Below are 13,690 nucleotides of genomic sequence, written 5' to 3' on the forward strand. Positions count from 1 at the left end.
TGGCTCTTTACATAAAATATATTTTCTGCTTATTTTCCCTCATTTTAATTGCCAAAATGATTGATAAATTGTGCAGTATTTGGGTATATTATCATCCCTCAATTTTTTTAATGTAGTGCCATTTACTTCTCTATCCACAGGGTAATGAGCTTGTGATCTTTTATGAATTATATACAATGCTTTGGAGATGGTTGATTGTTTATTTACCTTTCTATTTGCATGACACTGAGTATTAACAGGGAAAACCAAGTGAGACGAAATATTTGTTTTGGGAATATATTTCCAAATCCTGATCTTTCTTTATAATGTTGATAAAATCTAGATCATTACAATCATCAAGTTTTTTTCCCTTATAGAAAATACTTCCTCATGCCAAGAACATCTTTTATCTCTTTCTAATCTCATCCTAAACATAGACACTCTTGCTCCAAGATTTTACTTTTAATGTTTCAACCTGGGCTTTCCACATCATCCCTCATACTTCCATTTAGACCTTGTTTTCTTAACCATCTTCAGTATCTCCTTTACTCATAAATATGTTCTTCAAATTAGTAGAGTTCATTCTTTGCTTAAATATGTCTTTCCTTGACCTTCTTATTACCTCATGTTACTTTCTTACTTGCCTCTCCCTTTCAATTTCAAAATTATTGAATTTTTTGCCATGATTATTATACTATGTGTGTGTGTATGTGTGTGTGTGTGTGTGTGTGTGTGTGTGTGTGCGCACATATGTGTTTTAAGGCAATAGGGGTTAAGCGACTTGCTCAGCTAGTAAGTGTCTGAGGCTATATTTGAATTTTGGTCCTCCTGATTCCAGGACCAGTGCTCTATCCACTGTGCCACCTAGCTGCCCCTTCATATAGCTTTTAAAATAAATTAATTAGTGTGTTTTAATGAATGTCTGTTATAAGCCTCGAAGCCTTTTTTAGGCCCCTGAAATCTATCTTTAACTCCCTACAACATAACTCCGATCCCTGCCAATGTATTCAACACTTCCTCAATCTATATGTATTTGCCAAGCCCTTACCACATGCAGAGAGAACTCTGAATTATGTTGCTGAAGGTCATATAAAGATTAATAAGACATGATCTCTGATACCAAGGGGCTTCTAGTCCAGCCAGGGAGATGCCTGGAACTCAAATAACTATATTATAAAATAAAGTATGATAAGTGCCTAAGAGAGGAAAACATGTTATTCAGGAGTTCAGAGGAAGAAAAAGACATATCTGAGGGGAGAGATCAGGAAAAGCATCATGGAGGTGCTGAATATTGAAATTTAATATAGCTGTAATGGAAAGCACTAAAAATGATTCAACCTCTTAACATGTCTTATTTTTATTAATTACAAGATGATTTTCCTCAAGGTCATGTGACTTGTGATATTCTGAACACCATATTCCTAATCATACCTTTCTTGGTGGTATGGTAGATAAAACACTGAACAGAGTCAAGATCTGAATGCACATCTTGCCTCCAATGTTTCCTACTTATGTGACCCTGGCAAGTCATTTGACCTCTATTATCCTCAGTTTACTGAACTGTAAAATGGGCATAATAATACTGTACACAATCAACTGAGATATGGTTGTAAAGTATTTTGCTTATCTTAAAGTGCTATATAAAATGCTAGCTATTTTTATTGTCATAGAGTCTATCATATCCTGAACCTTTCCTTTCCATTTGTGTTGCCACACCCCCCTCCCAGTAGGACATTTTTACTTACTATGCCTAGATTCTTTTTATAATCCTCTAATCTGTTAGCTTTCCCTAGGGAAGCTAAGCATTTCAGTTTCAAATCTCCCACCCTGGACTGAGGTGTCTTGATTGGTGAATGAATAAGCAAACACTCAATTGGCACAACACTGCTTTTGGTCGGTGTAAGTTTGAGTGGAAGCTGAATATCAGAAGTATCTATTCATACCTTAAGGTATGGCCTAGGTCTCCCAGCTCTTAAATTATATGACCTTATGTTTTTATTTAATGGGACAAATAGCACTTTCAGCATCTAAGCATGTCTATTAATCAATCAGTTAGCATTTATTAAACAACTAGTTTGTTCTAGGCTTTGTGCCTTAAGATAATAGACAAAAGTGAAGTGGTCCCTGCCTTCAAGACAACTCCAATCTAGCCAAAGCTGGCCATTTGCACATGCATAGATATATAATTAATATCTTATATAAGATATTTTTAGAGGGAAAGCATTAACACCTGAGGGGATGAGAAAAGGTTTCCCATAGAAGGTGTCACTTGAGCTAAGCCTTGAAGGAATCTAGGTACATGATGAGAGTGCATTCCTAGCATTGGGGACAGCCAGAACAAAGGCATGAAAGGCCCTGTGGGATGGAATACCATGACTGAAGAACAGTAAGAAAGCCATTTTGGAAGCTGTCTCCCTCTTCTTCAGTTTCCTTATCTATAAAATGGGATAGTAATAGACTCTGCCTCATAGTAGTTATTGTGAGAATAAAATCAGATATTTCTCAAGAGATTTGAACACCTTAAGGCCCTATGTGAATGCTACTTATTGTTGCTATTTTCAACTAGAGGACCTTTCACCCATTAATATGCTCTGATTCTATGACCAGAGGAAGATAGCAGTAACAGAAAAAAAAAAGCCCAACTTCATAACGTATTGCATTGTAGTACTACAGAAGGAAGAAAAGTTCAAGGATGAAAATATTGCCCTCTGAAGAAAACAAGAGGAATATGAACCAGACCAATCTAATCCACAAACTGTGCACCTTCTATCTCAAATCCCACCTTCTGCAGGAGGCTTTCCACCTTCTGATCATCCCCCAGTGGTTAGTCTTCCCCTCTCATATTACAGTATACATTTGTATATGCTTAGCTATTTGAATTATTGTCTCCTTCATTAGAATGGAAGTTCCTTAGGGTAGGGACTGTTTTTCTTTTCTCTGTATCCCCGGAGCGCAGCACGGTGTCTGGCACACTGTAAATAATTAATAAATTCTTGTTAACTGACTGACTCACTTACCGACCTTTTCTTACCATTCTCTTTCCCTAAACAGTTTTTTCCTAGAATGTAAATATACAATTTACCAGGAATAGTTGCACTAATGATCAGCATCTTAGTAAGTGCCTTGCACATTGTAGGCATATAGTAAATGTTTATTGAATTGAATCGTATCTGAACTATTTAGGCCAGGAATACTCGAAAGTTTCTTGTGATTTTTCATTCTTCCAAAATTCTTTATTTTTGTTCTCCCCATGATACGGACAAGGCCCATCATCCTGAATCAAATAACCCAACACAGGAACATTGCCTGGGTGTCCTGCTTTCAACCCCTCTCCAATGAATGTACGATCAAGCATTTTGTTTGAAGTAATGAGACCTAACTTGGGGTCTTAGTTCAGTTTCTTATTAGTTGTATAATCTTGAGAAAACTTTTGCCTTGACAACACTCTGTGTCCTCTGCTCTAAAAGAAAATTATATATATATATATGTATATATATATGTATATATATATATATATATATGTCATTTGTCTTGTCTAGCTCATAGAGTAGTGGTGTTTTGCTTGACTACAAATATTTGTTATTAGTATTTTTTAACTTTTTTTATACAAATGATGTGAAAGGGAAATATTTTTAATTAACTGAAAAAATAATTTAATTTAAAAATTAATAAAAGCCTTTGTGAGTATAAAACTCTAAAAAAAATGTGACTTGTTTTTGTTATGCCTATTTCCCTTGGTTTGGAGTTTACTGAAATGGTGTCCTCAGCATAATTATTCACTACTGGGGGCTCTGTTTTCTTCCCTCTAATCTACTGTATGTTGTACCCTGGGACTATAAGGATGTACAGTTCTAGTCAATAAAAGAAGCTAAATTTAATCTTGCTACGATTTTCATTCACAGTTCTTGCCATGTGAAAAAATATCTGCAGAATGGACATAGTAAACTTGCAGAAATAGGGAAATGTACTCTGAAACCTCCATGAGTCTTAAAAAGATAATGCTTTTTAGTACCTTCCCCAGATACATTTAGTAGAGAAAAATAGACTCCCCTAGTCATAAAATCACACAATTTGAAAACTGAGAGGGACATGAAAGGCCATCTAGTTCAATCCATATACAAAAGGAATCCCTACTCTAACAAAAGGTCATCCAGAGTAAGATCTCCAAGGACGGAGAATCCATTATCTTTTGAGGTAGCCCATTTGACTTTTGCGCAATGATCATTTATAGGATGGTCTCATGTCTCTCCCCATATTCACTTTAACTTTGCTTCTTTGCAACTTTACACATTGCTCCAGGTTCTGTCCTCTTGGAAGGGTACAAAGGGGAGAGAAACTTTTATTCTTCCTAAATATAACAGCCGAAGACAACTATCTTGTCTTTTCTCCTAACTCTCCAGATTCTTTTTTTGTCTTGGCTAAATATTTCAATTTCCTTCAACTTATCCATCATGTGGTGTGAAATCAGGGCCCTTCACTATTCTGGTTACCCTTCTGACCTCTGGAGAACCTCTAACTTATTATTTCTATTCTTAAGGTTGTCTCACAACTGAACACAATACTACTGATGAGGTATGACTAGGCTAAAGTACAATAGGGTTATCACCTCTCTATTCCTGGAAGCTATAGCCCTCTTAAAGTAGCTCATGGTTCCATTAGCCTAATAGTGGCTTATTTCCTTACACTATTGCCTTTGACAGCCTTATTTCTCACATGTTGTATTGATGTTGCTTCCTAGGCAGACGCTCTTCTCCATTTAACCAAATTGTCTCTATCCAAAAATGGTTAAACAATTTAGTACTTTAGGTGTCATCTAAAGCTAACTTTAATTAACATGAAGACACAGGTCCAGAGAAAAGAAATGGCTTTCCCAGTGTTGCTCAGCTAATAATGTGTTTGTCAGAATGAATCCTTTGACTTCGTTTTTGGATTAAGCAGTGAGATACAAGCAGATAGAATAACTCATCTGATGTCCGCAAATCATGGAATGCAGCAGATCATCTTTTTTCTTTTACTCCCCTCTAGTACTCTACCCCTCAAGCATTCTTTGGCTGTAAGGATTAGCTGATATTCCCCTATGAACATTCTATCTGTGCATATACCATAAATGGCCTTCAAAATGACCACTTGATGGGATAGAAAGCTGAAATAGAAATCATCAGCCCAAAACATTCTGAGCAATCTTCCTTCCCTTTATCTCCCCTGGATAAACACACAAACAATGAATACAGTGTCTTATCAGGATTCTCAGCACAAGTGTCATATTTAAACACTAAAGATTTACTTTTATCTAAATTAATAAAATGACGGGCAGTTCACATTTTAAAGACATTACAGAGCAGTGTAATTAATTAGATAAGCTTCTAAAGAAATTATTCATGTCCTTTGTGACTGCCCCCCAAATGTTTGTCTTTCATCTGAAAGACAAATATTAAACATAAAGATATTATAATTAGAAACTTGATGAGAATTCATTAAAAAAATTAATTTTCTCAACTCAAGAGATGGGGACAAACAGGTTTGGAAATCAAGCCTGGGGAAACCCACTTTGGATGAACTGAAAAAAATGCATATATATATGTATATACATGCGCATATGCATATACATATATGTATATGTATTCACAGATCAGGAAAATAAGAAAACATCCTCTCTCTTTCTCTCTCTCTCTCTCTCTCTCTCTCTCTCTCTCCCTCTCCAACACACACACACACACACACACACACAATCTATTTTCTTCTTTAATGATGGGAAATCTTCTCCAGTGAATGCAGTTTCTGAGGCTTGAAGGCTGTGGGATTTTAGCCTTCCCATTTGCCCACCATCCCTCTCTCACACAACTCACCCCCAAAATTGTCCAGCAAGTTATCTCCTTCACTTAATCAAATGTAATCAAAAAGTCTTTATTGTCTAAATTTGGTTCTAATTGGATTCCAAGGGTTTCTGTTAAATAGCCAAGCATTTTTTAGTTTTGGGAGGGGGGGAAAGAATTTGACAGATTTGAATATACTGGTGGGGTTTGATAAATAATTCTTGAGGCTTCCACAAGCAGAAGGATAGAAGCTATGAGCACTAAATTACAGTCAACAGGGGAATGCAAAATATGTGAATTTATAATTGAATAGGGGATGAAGGAAACAGTGGAAGTTTATAAAACAGGAAAATGTGAACTGAATAAATGAAAGACAAGACACAAGAAAACAAGAAAAAAATCCCCTTTCCCTTCCCCAAAATAGCAGGAATATGGGGAAACATGAAATGGGGTAATGAATTAAGGCCCCTCTGTTGACTATAGGGGAGGAAAGACATTGCTGGTCTTGCAATTAAACCTTGGGTTTGAATCTAACCTTTGATACTTGGCAGTTTCATGATGTGGGGCTAATTTTGCAGCCCCTGTTTCTTCCTTTTTAAAACAGAGGTAATACTTGTATAGCATACTTCAAAGAGTTGTTGAAAAGAAAGTGTTTTGTGAACCTTAAATAGCTTAATAAATGAAAGTTATTATTATCTTTGGAGACATTATCCCCCAAGGGCTTTTGTTCATTTTTAGATCATTAGGGATTGATTCAGTGTAAAAGAGTGCTGGATCTTGAGTCAGAGTATCTAAATTTGAATTCCCTCTTTAATATTGCTTTATTAACTGTGTGACCTTGGATAAATCAGTTAACTTCTCTGGGCCTCCTTTTTTTCCATTTATAAAATAAAGGGGTTGAACTAGAGGGCCACAAAAATCACTTTTAGTTCTAAGCTCTGACCCTTTGCCATCTATCAATATATGGTGAAATGAAAAAAAAAGCAATAGAGTTGGGATTTGAAAAAAGGACATTTTATAGAGTAGAATCACTAATGAGGATGCCTTTGGGGAGCCTTCTTTTGATAAAAACTTTCTCTTATTTACATGTCAACATTTCCAAGCTACACATCATCTAAACAGTTTGATTGCAGCAACCACCGGAATTTTACTAGCTTTTGTTCTTAACCCAAAGAGAGTATCATTAAAAAAAAAAGATATATCAGTCCTTATCCTGCAAGAACCTTCTAATATTTGGATATGTTTCTGTTTTTGAGGGGAGGTACCAAAAAATTCACTGATCGAGAATCAATTCGTAATCTGATCAAAAAAATTGATATCCATAGAATATATAGTCCAACCAGTATATAAATAAGAATCTTCTCTATGACAACCCTGCTAATAAGTCAAGCAATGGCCAGATATGACAAATTGCCACCCCCACCCCTAGAGAGCTTGAATTGTTGGAAATACTTTCCTTATATTAAGAGAATCTGTGACTTCTACCCATTGTTCCTGGTCCTGACCTCTGGAAACAAACAGAAAATCTAACCACTTTTCTACTTAACAATCCTTGAAATGCTTGCAGTCAGCTGTCAGACTGGACCCTTCCCCAGCCCTGTCTTCACCAGGCTAAATATCCACTGGTCCTTCAACCAATCCTCTTAGGCCACCATCGTATAATAGCACTCAAGTACACAGAACTAAATAAATGGGGTCCGGTCAAGGGCTGAGACAACAAAACTAATAACTTTTGTCATTCTGGACACTAAGCCTGTTTTAATACCACTCACAAGCACATTAACTGTTTTGCCTGCCAAATACTTCTGCCACATTGAGTTTACAATGCATAGGAACCCTACTACATTTTTAGATTTATATATTTAAAATAGTTTTAAAACCTCTTAAGAGGATTGCCCTTAACCAAGAACCATCCTAGTTCAAGACTTTCTCAACTCCCTCCTCCCCTCTCTGTCTCTGTCTCTCTTATACATTACACATTAAAATAGACTATCTGAGTTGTGCTGGTGCTTTTTAAAAAATATAATATATTAAAATTAAATGAATCTCAGAAAATGTCCAGTTCTGTGTTAAACTTTGCTCTTAACTTCTATGATTTAACCACCCACTCATAATAAATATAAATATATGTGTTCAGTAGACTCTCAATTTAAATCTTATCATCAGATCAACAGAATTCAAAAGGTCAGTGAAATATGACCCATGTGTTTCTATTTGTACAGTATATCATTTGGAGGGCATGATCTTAAAACCACAGAAGGTTTTCAATGATATGTTCTATTTTCCATGCCCAACCCCCATGCACCCACATGCACAGGATAATATAAATTCAAATATGATGGTGTCAAAAGAAGGGTTTTGTAATCACATTAAGATGGCACATTGTAGCAATGGAATTCGTATCTAAAACATTGCAATCATTTGTCTTTTAATGTCTAGAGTAGCTTCTATATCTCCATTTTAAAAATCACATTTTGATACTCTATTTCCATTAATTTCCCAGTAATTAAGTCATGAAATGTATTGTTTTTGGCTTACTCAATGGTACAACTTGAGTTTACTGTGTTATTACCTTGAATCCTATGTGAATTGCAATAGCTATGTGGTCAATGCCCTTCAGAATTGCAGAACAGTAATTAAGGGGATGTGCTCCTCAGTGAAGGCTCTGACTGCAAAGGCAGGAAGACTCCTGGACCCATCTCTTCTCTGTTCTACACTTTGGCCACGGTGAGTTTTATATTCGTTGTGACATGTAACCAAGATATATGTGGCACATCAACGTAAGTAAACAAATACATTATTCAGGATAAATGACTAGCATTGCGGTTTGAACTGATTATACACCAACCTAGTACCTCGGTGTGGAGCTGTTGACAATAAAAATGATGATATTTCACCCACAGCTTCTAATATTAAGTACTTAGAATATATATGAATGTAAAGAGATCTACATATTCTCATCCATACATCATCAGTCCCTCCATCTGCATTATGATCTGGACAGCCATCTGCCCATCCATGTATTAGTGAAAGGTAAATACTGACAGAATATTATGAGTTGTTGAAATCCGATTTAAAAAATAAATTAGTCCTATAAATGCAAACTTATGAGCAATGTAAGACAATCTGTTGTGTTAAATTTTTAATGAAGCCACTGAGGTGATGGCTAAGAGGCTGCCGTAAAATATAGTGTCTGCTCTAGAGAAGTACTCTGAGGTGCCTTTGTAGTGGTTAACCACTGTACATCCCAGCCTTGAAGCTAAGCTCTTACCCATATGTAGCATGCTCCCTTTCACAAAATATTTACATGCAGGAAACCTTGTACCGGGAAGAATAAAAATATTATTGATATCATTTTTCTTATGGGGAAGCTAAGGCAAAGAAGAAGGGAATGACTTACTTGAGATCAGAGTTGGTAAGAAGCAAGGTTAGAATTTGAACTCATATCAGGAGACATAATGAAGACATGGAGCCAGAGGACCTGTGTGCAACTTCTGATTCTACCTACTTACTACCTTTTTGACCCTGAGCAAGTCACATAAGCTCCATGGGTTTCAATTTCTTTATCAATAAAAGATTTAGTTGTTTTACTCATGTCTTACTTTTCATGATCCCATTTGGGGTTTTCTTGGCAAAGATACTGGAGTGGCTTGCCATTTCCTTCTCCAGCTCATTTTATAGATGAGGAAACTGAGGCAAACAGATTTGCCCGGGGTCACACGGCTACTAAGTGTCTGAGGCTGGATTTGAACCCAGGTCTTCCTGACTACAGGCCTGGTATGCTATCCACTGTGCCATCTACCTGCCCATCTATAAAAGGAGATTGGATTCAATGACCTCTGAGCTCCCTTCCAGCTCTGTGGACTGCTACCTATCATTTACAGATGCTATCTAGCAAGCATAGCATCCATTCTGCTATATCTCTCTTCCTCTTATTACCACTAGTGTTCCGGCAACAAGGATTTCTCCTGACCTTTTTTATCTATTCCAGATTAAATCAAAGGATGCTAGAGCTAGAAGGGATTTTAAAAGTTATATAGTTCAATTCCATCATTTTATGCACAAAGAACCTGAGACCCAGAGAGAATAATTGATTGCCCCAAGGTCACGAAGCTTATTGTCAATTGATTAATCAATACAATTTATTATGTGCCTACTATGCCAAGTGCTGGGCATACAAAAAAGTCAAAAGACAGTCTCTACCCTCAAGGAGCTCATTATCTAATGGAGGAGATAACAAGCAAACAAAAATATACAAAGCAAGCTGTATGCAGGATAATTAGGAAATAATTAACAGAAGGAAGGTACTGGAATGTCACTCTACTCTCCATCTACTACTCTGCCTGGTTTCAACTCCACTGAAGAAGGTATCCCTCCTGGAGTAAGCTCAATACCTCTAAACTTATGGCCATGCTGCTAAAGCAAACCTGGACTGACACTACCTCCCTCAGCCTATTGTCCCTCCTGATTGGGAGGCTAGAGCCTGGAGTACCAAATTCCTCCCAATACTTTCCTTTATAGAAGGCTGAAACTGGACTTTTTGGTTCATTCCATTCTGTGTCTACTGTTCTGCCAGGTTTCAACTCCACCAAATAAGAAGGCCCTGAGCTGGGTACCTTCTGGTGCCGCCCTCACCTTTTCTGCTTCCTTATGTGTTGTCTCCCTCCCATAAGCTTCTTGAGATTCAGAGTGAGTTGGTTTTAATGCTTGGCCTTTGAGAAAGAAACTTAGCCGGTAAACCCCAAATTAACTAGGTAGCTTTCAGCCATCAAAATTTACCTTCCTTTGGACAGAACACCCTCAGGTAAAGGGAGGGGAGGGGAGGGAAGAGAAAGGGAGAAGAGGGGAGGGTCAAGCTGGGTTGCCTAACTGGAACCGGCCAGTTGGGTCCCTGTTCAGGCAGCTCAGACAAGTCACAAGTTGTGGTTTGTCCTTCGTTCTCCAAGAGAACCATGACATCAGGAAGATGATGACATGACTTGCAAGTGAATTGGATTTGAGCAAGGGAAGGCTGTGCGAAGTCACCAGCTTCACCCTCCCCTCCAGAGCCATCTGGGTCCAGTGATCTGATATTGATCAGGACAACTGAAAATGTCCCAGGGTGCAGTGGGAGGCCAAAAGAGAAACAATTACTAAATATTTAAATTCACTCTGAGCCAAGAGGGCCCAAAAAACAATTATCAAATGAAGCTTGGGCAGGGACCTGTTGTTGTCCAATCCAGGAGATTCAAAGTGAGTGGGGTTTAATGCTTGGCCTTGAGAAAGAAACCTTAATGGTTGTTTTTTTGGGGCCCTCCTGGCTCAGAGTGAATGTAAATTGTAACTATTTCTCGTTGGGCAGGCAACCCTGAGGGTCTTCCCCTCCCAGTTTGATTTTTTTTTTTATTAAAGGGGCCATCCCTTGACTCATTTCTTAAAGAGGCCTATTCACTGGATGGGTCTTGACTCACTCAAAGTGAGAACCTGAAAAGACTTTAGCTTAAAAGGGTCAATGTCTCCCACTGCATCAATATCAAGCCACTGGACCCAGACGGCTCTGGAGAAGAAGAGTGAAGCTGGTGACTTTGCACAGCCTTTCCTCACTCAAATCCAATTCCCTTGCAAGTCATAACATCATCTTCCTGATGTCATGGTCCTCTTCAAGACAAGAACGAAGGAAGAACCACCACAAAATCTGCTTGAGTGCAGGACCTATTTTTGCCTTATTAATTGTATCCTCAGCACATATCATAGTGCCTGGAACATAGTAGGCAATTAATAAATGTTTACTGAATATTGAATGTTGGAATTAAGAGGGGTTGGGGAAGGCTTCCTTGGGTGGTAGCTGGCAGCATTGGAACTTGAAGAACGCAAGTCTTCTGGCTTCATGTCTGACATTTTACTTCCTCATGTTGTCTCTAAATCCTATTCAGTAAACACTAAGTAAGTTCCTATTATTTGCAAGAGATTTTGCTAGATGCTCAGAACGCAAAGACAGATAGTAAGTATACAACTAGGCACTGTTATCAAGGATTTACATTTTAGTGGAAAGAAAAGAAAACATATACACAAATAAATTTGTGATTCAAGAGAAAGTAGGAATAAAAAAATATAAAAGGTACAGAATTTTATTTTCCTGAAAAATCTGTACATGGGGAGATTACTTTCAAGTAGGGAAGACAAAGGAATAAATATTTATATAGCGCCTACTATTTGCCAGGCACTGTGCTGTAAGTGTTGTTTTTTTAAACAAATATTTCATTTGATTCTCACAACAACTCTGTAAAAAGGGGGTTATTCTTATCTTCCTTTAACAGTTGAGAAAACTGAGGCAAACAAAAGTTAAGTGACTCGTTCAAGGTAACTCAGCTAGTAAGTATCTGATACCAGATTTGAACTCAGGTCACCTTGACTCCAGGCCCAGTAAACTATCTACTATGCCACCAGCTGCCTATGGGTGAGCTAGGGGCAAAAGGGGTCTGTAGAATTCGAGAAGCATAGGGCTAGCTTCTTGCATTCAGTGCTATGTGATTTGGGGCCTTCTTAAAGGAATAGAGAAACTTCAACAGATCAGAGGAACCTAAACAGCATAGTCTGCTTTGACCAGAACATATTTTATGTAAAGGAAAGTGCTGCAAGATAAAGCTGGGAATATAGAGTGGAATGGGATTTTAAAGGGCCCTGAATGCCAGAATGAAGAGCTTACACTTTATTCATTAGGCCATGGAATGCCACAGGAAGAGTTTTGGGATAAAGGATTAAGAAGATGTTGCTGGTATATTATGACATGTATGAAGGCAGCGGTGTGGAGGGTAGATAAAAGAGAAAGTGTAATGGAAGAAGAAAGACCGGTTACAAAGTAATTATATTGGCTTCCAAGAGAAGGGATGAAGAGCTTTATTTCAAAAGGATTTCCTGTAATGGGAAGGTTAATAAACTGATTTTGGACATACTAAATCTATCATGTAACCCAACAATCTAGAGCACCAGTAATGCTATTTGTGTGTCATGCAAATTTGGAAATATTATGAGAAAGTGAGAGAACACAGGACAATATCTGAATCACAAATGATACTAGTAAAGCAATTTCAAGTAATGATGAAAAATAGAGCTTGATGTCAGAAATTAGTATTCTGTTCCTAAGTTGGGATGCACTATCTAAAAATGCGTTTAACTTCCAGCAATGTTTTTGTTCCTAGGAAGTTATGCCAGAGATGCAGATAAAAAGGAAGTTCCCTCAATGACTTCAGAGGAGAACTGATTTAAAAATATACACTCTCCAGAGAAGGCCTTCCTAACATTATTTGTGTCATGGACCCCTTTGCCTATCTGCTGAAGACTATGGACCCCTTCTCAAAATTATGTTTTTAAGTTGATAAGTTGAAAATATATAGGGTTTGAAGGGAAACCAATTTTTAAAATTCATCTATGACTTCACACACTCACACACATAAGGATGTATACAAAAGAGTCTTCTCCAAGATGAACATCACCAGTTCCCTCAGCTGATCCTCATAAGAAAGGAAAACAAGACCCTTTGATATAATAGTTGCTTCCTCTGGCTGCTCAATGGCTTTAAATGGTGGAACCTAGCACTGATTACAACATCTCCAATATAGTGTGACCAGAGCATAATAAAGATGGGCTATTACCATATTATTTCAGGATATTATGACTCTTTTTTAAGACCATATTATCTTCTTTGGATGTCACATCACACGGTTGATTCATTCTGAGTTTGTAGCCTATTAAAACAAATAAATAAAATAAGCTTTTTTTCAGATAAACTGCTGACTAACCATGCTTCCAACCATCCAATAACCTTGAAATTATTTTTTGACCCAAGCAGAAGGCTTTGTATATGTCCTTATTGAGTTTTATCATAGTTGATATTCACATTCATCCTGATAGAATTGTAG

General features: G+C 37.4%; 1 protein-coding gene across 1 annotated transcript in view; it reads right to left on the reverse strand.

Annotated features, from left to right (window-relative positions):
- CDH8 (cadherin 8) overlaps positions 1-13,690 on the reverse strand; it is a 365,426-nt gene that overhangs the window by 118,094 nt on the left and 233,642 nt on the right. The window lies entirely within an intron of this gene.

The sequence above is a fragment of the Trichosurus vulpecula genome, chromosome 3, assembly GCF_011100635.1.
Source record: "Trichosurus vulpecula isolate mTriVul1 chromosome 3, mTriVul1.pri, whole genome shotgun sequence".
Lineage (NCBI taxonomy): Eukaryota > Metazoa > Chordata > Mammalia > Diprotodontia > Phalangeridae > Trichosurus > Trichosurus vulpecula.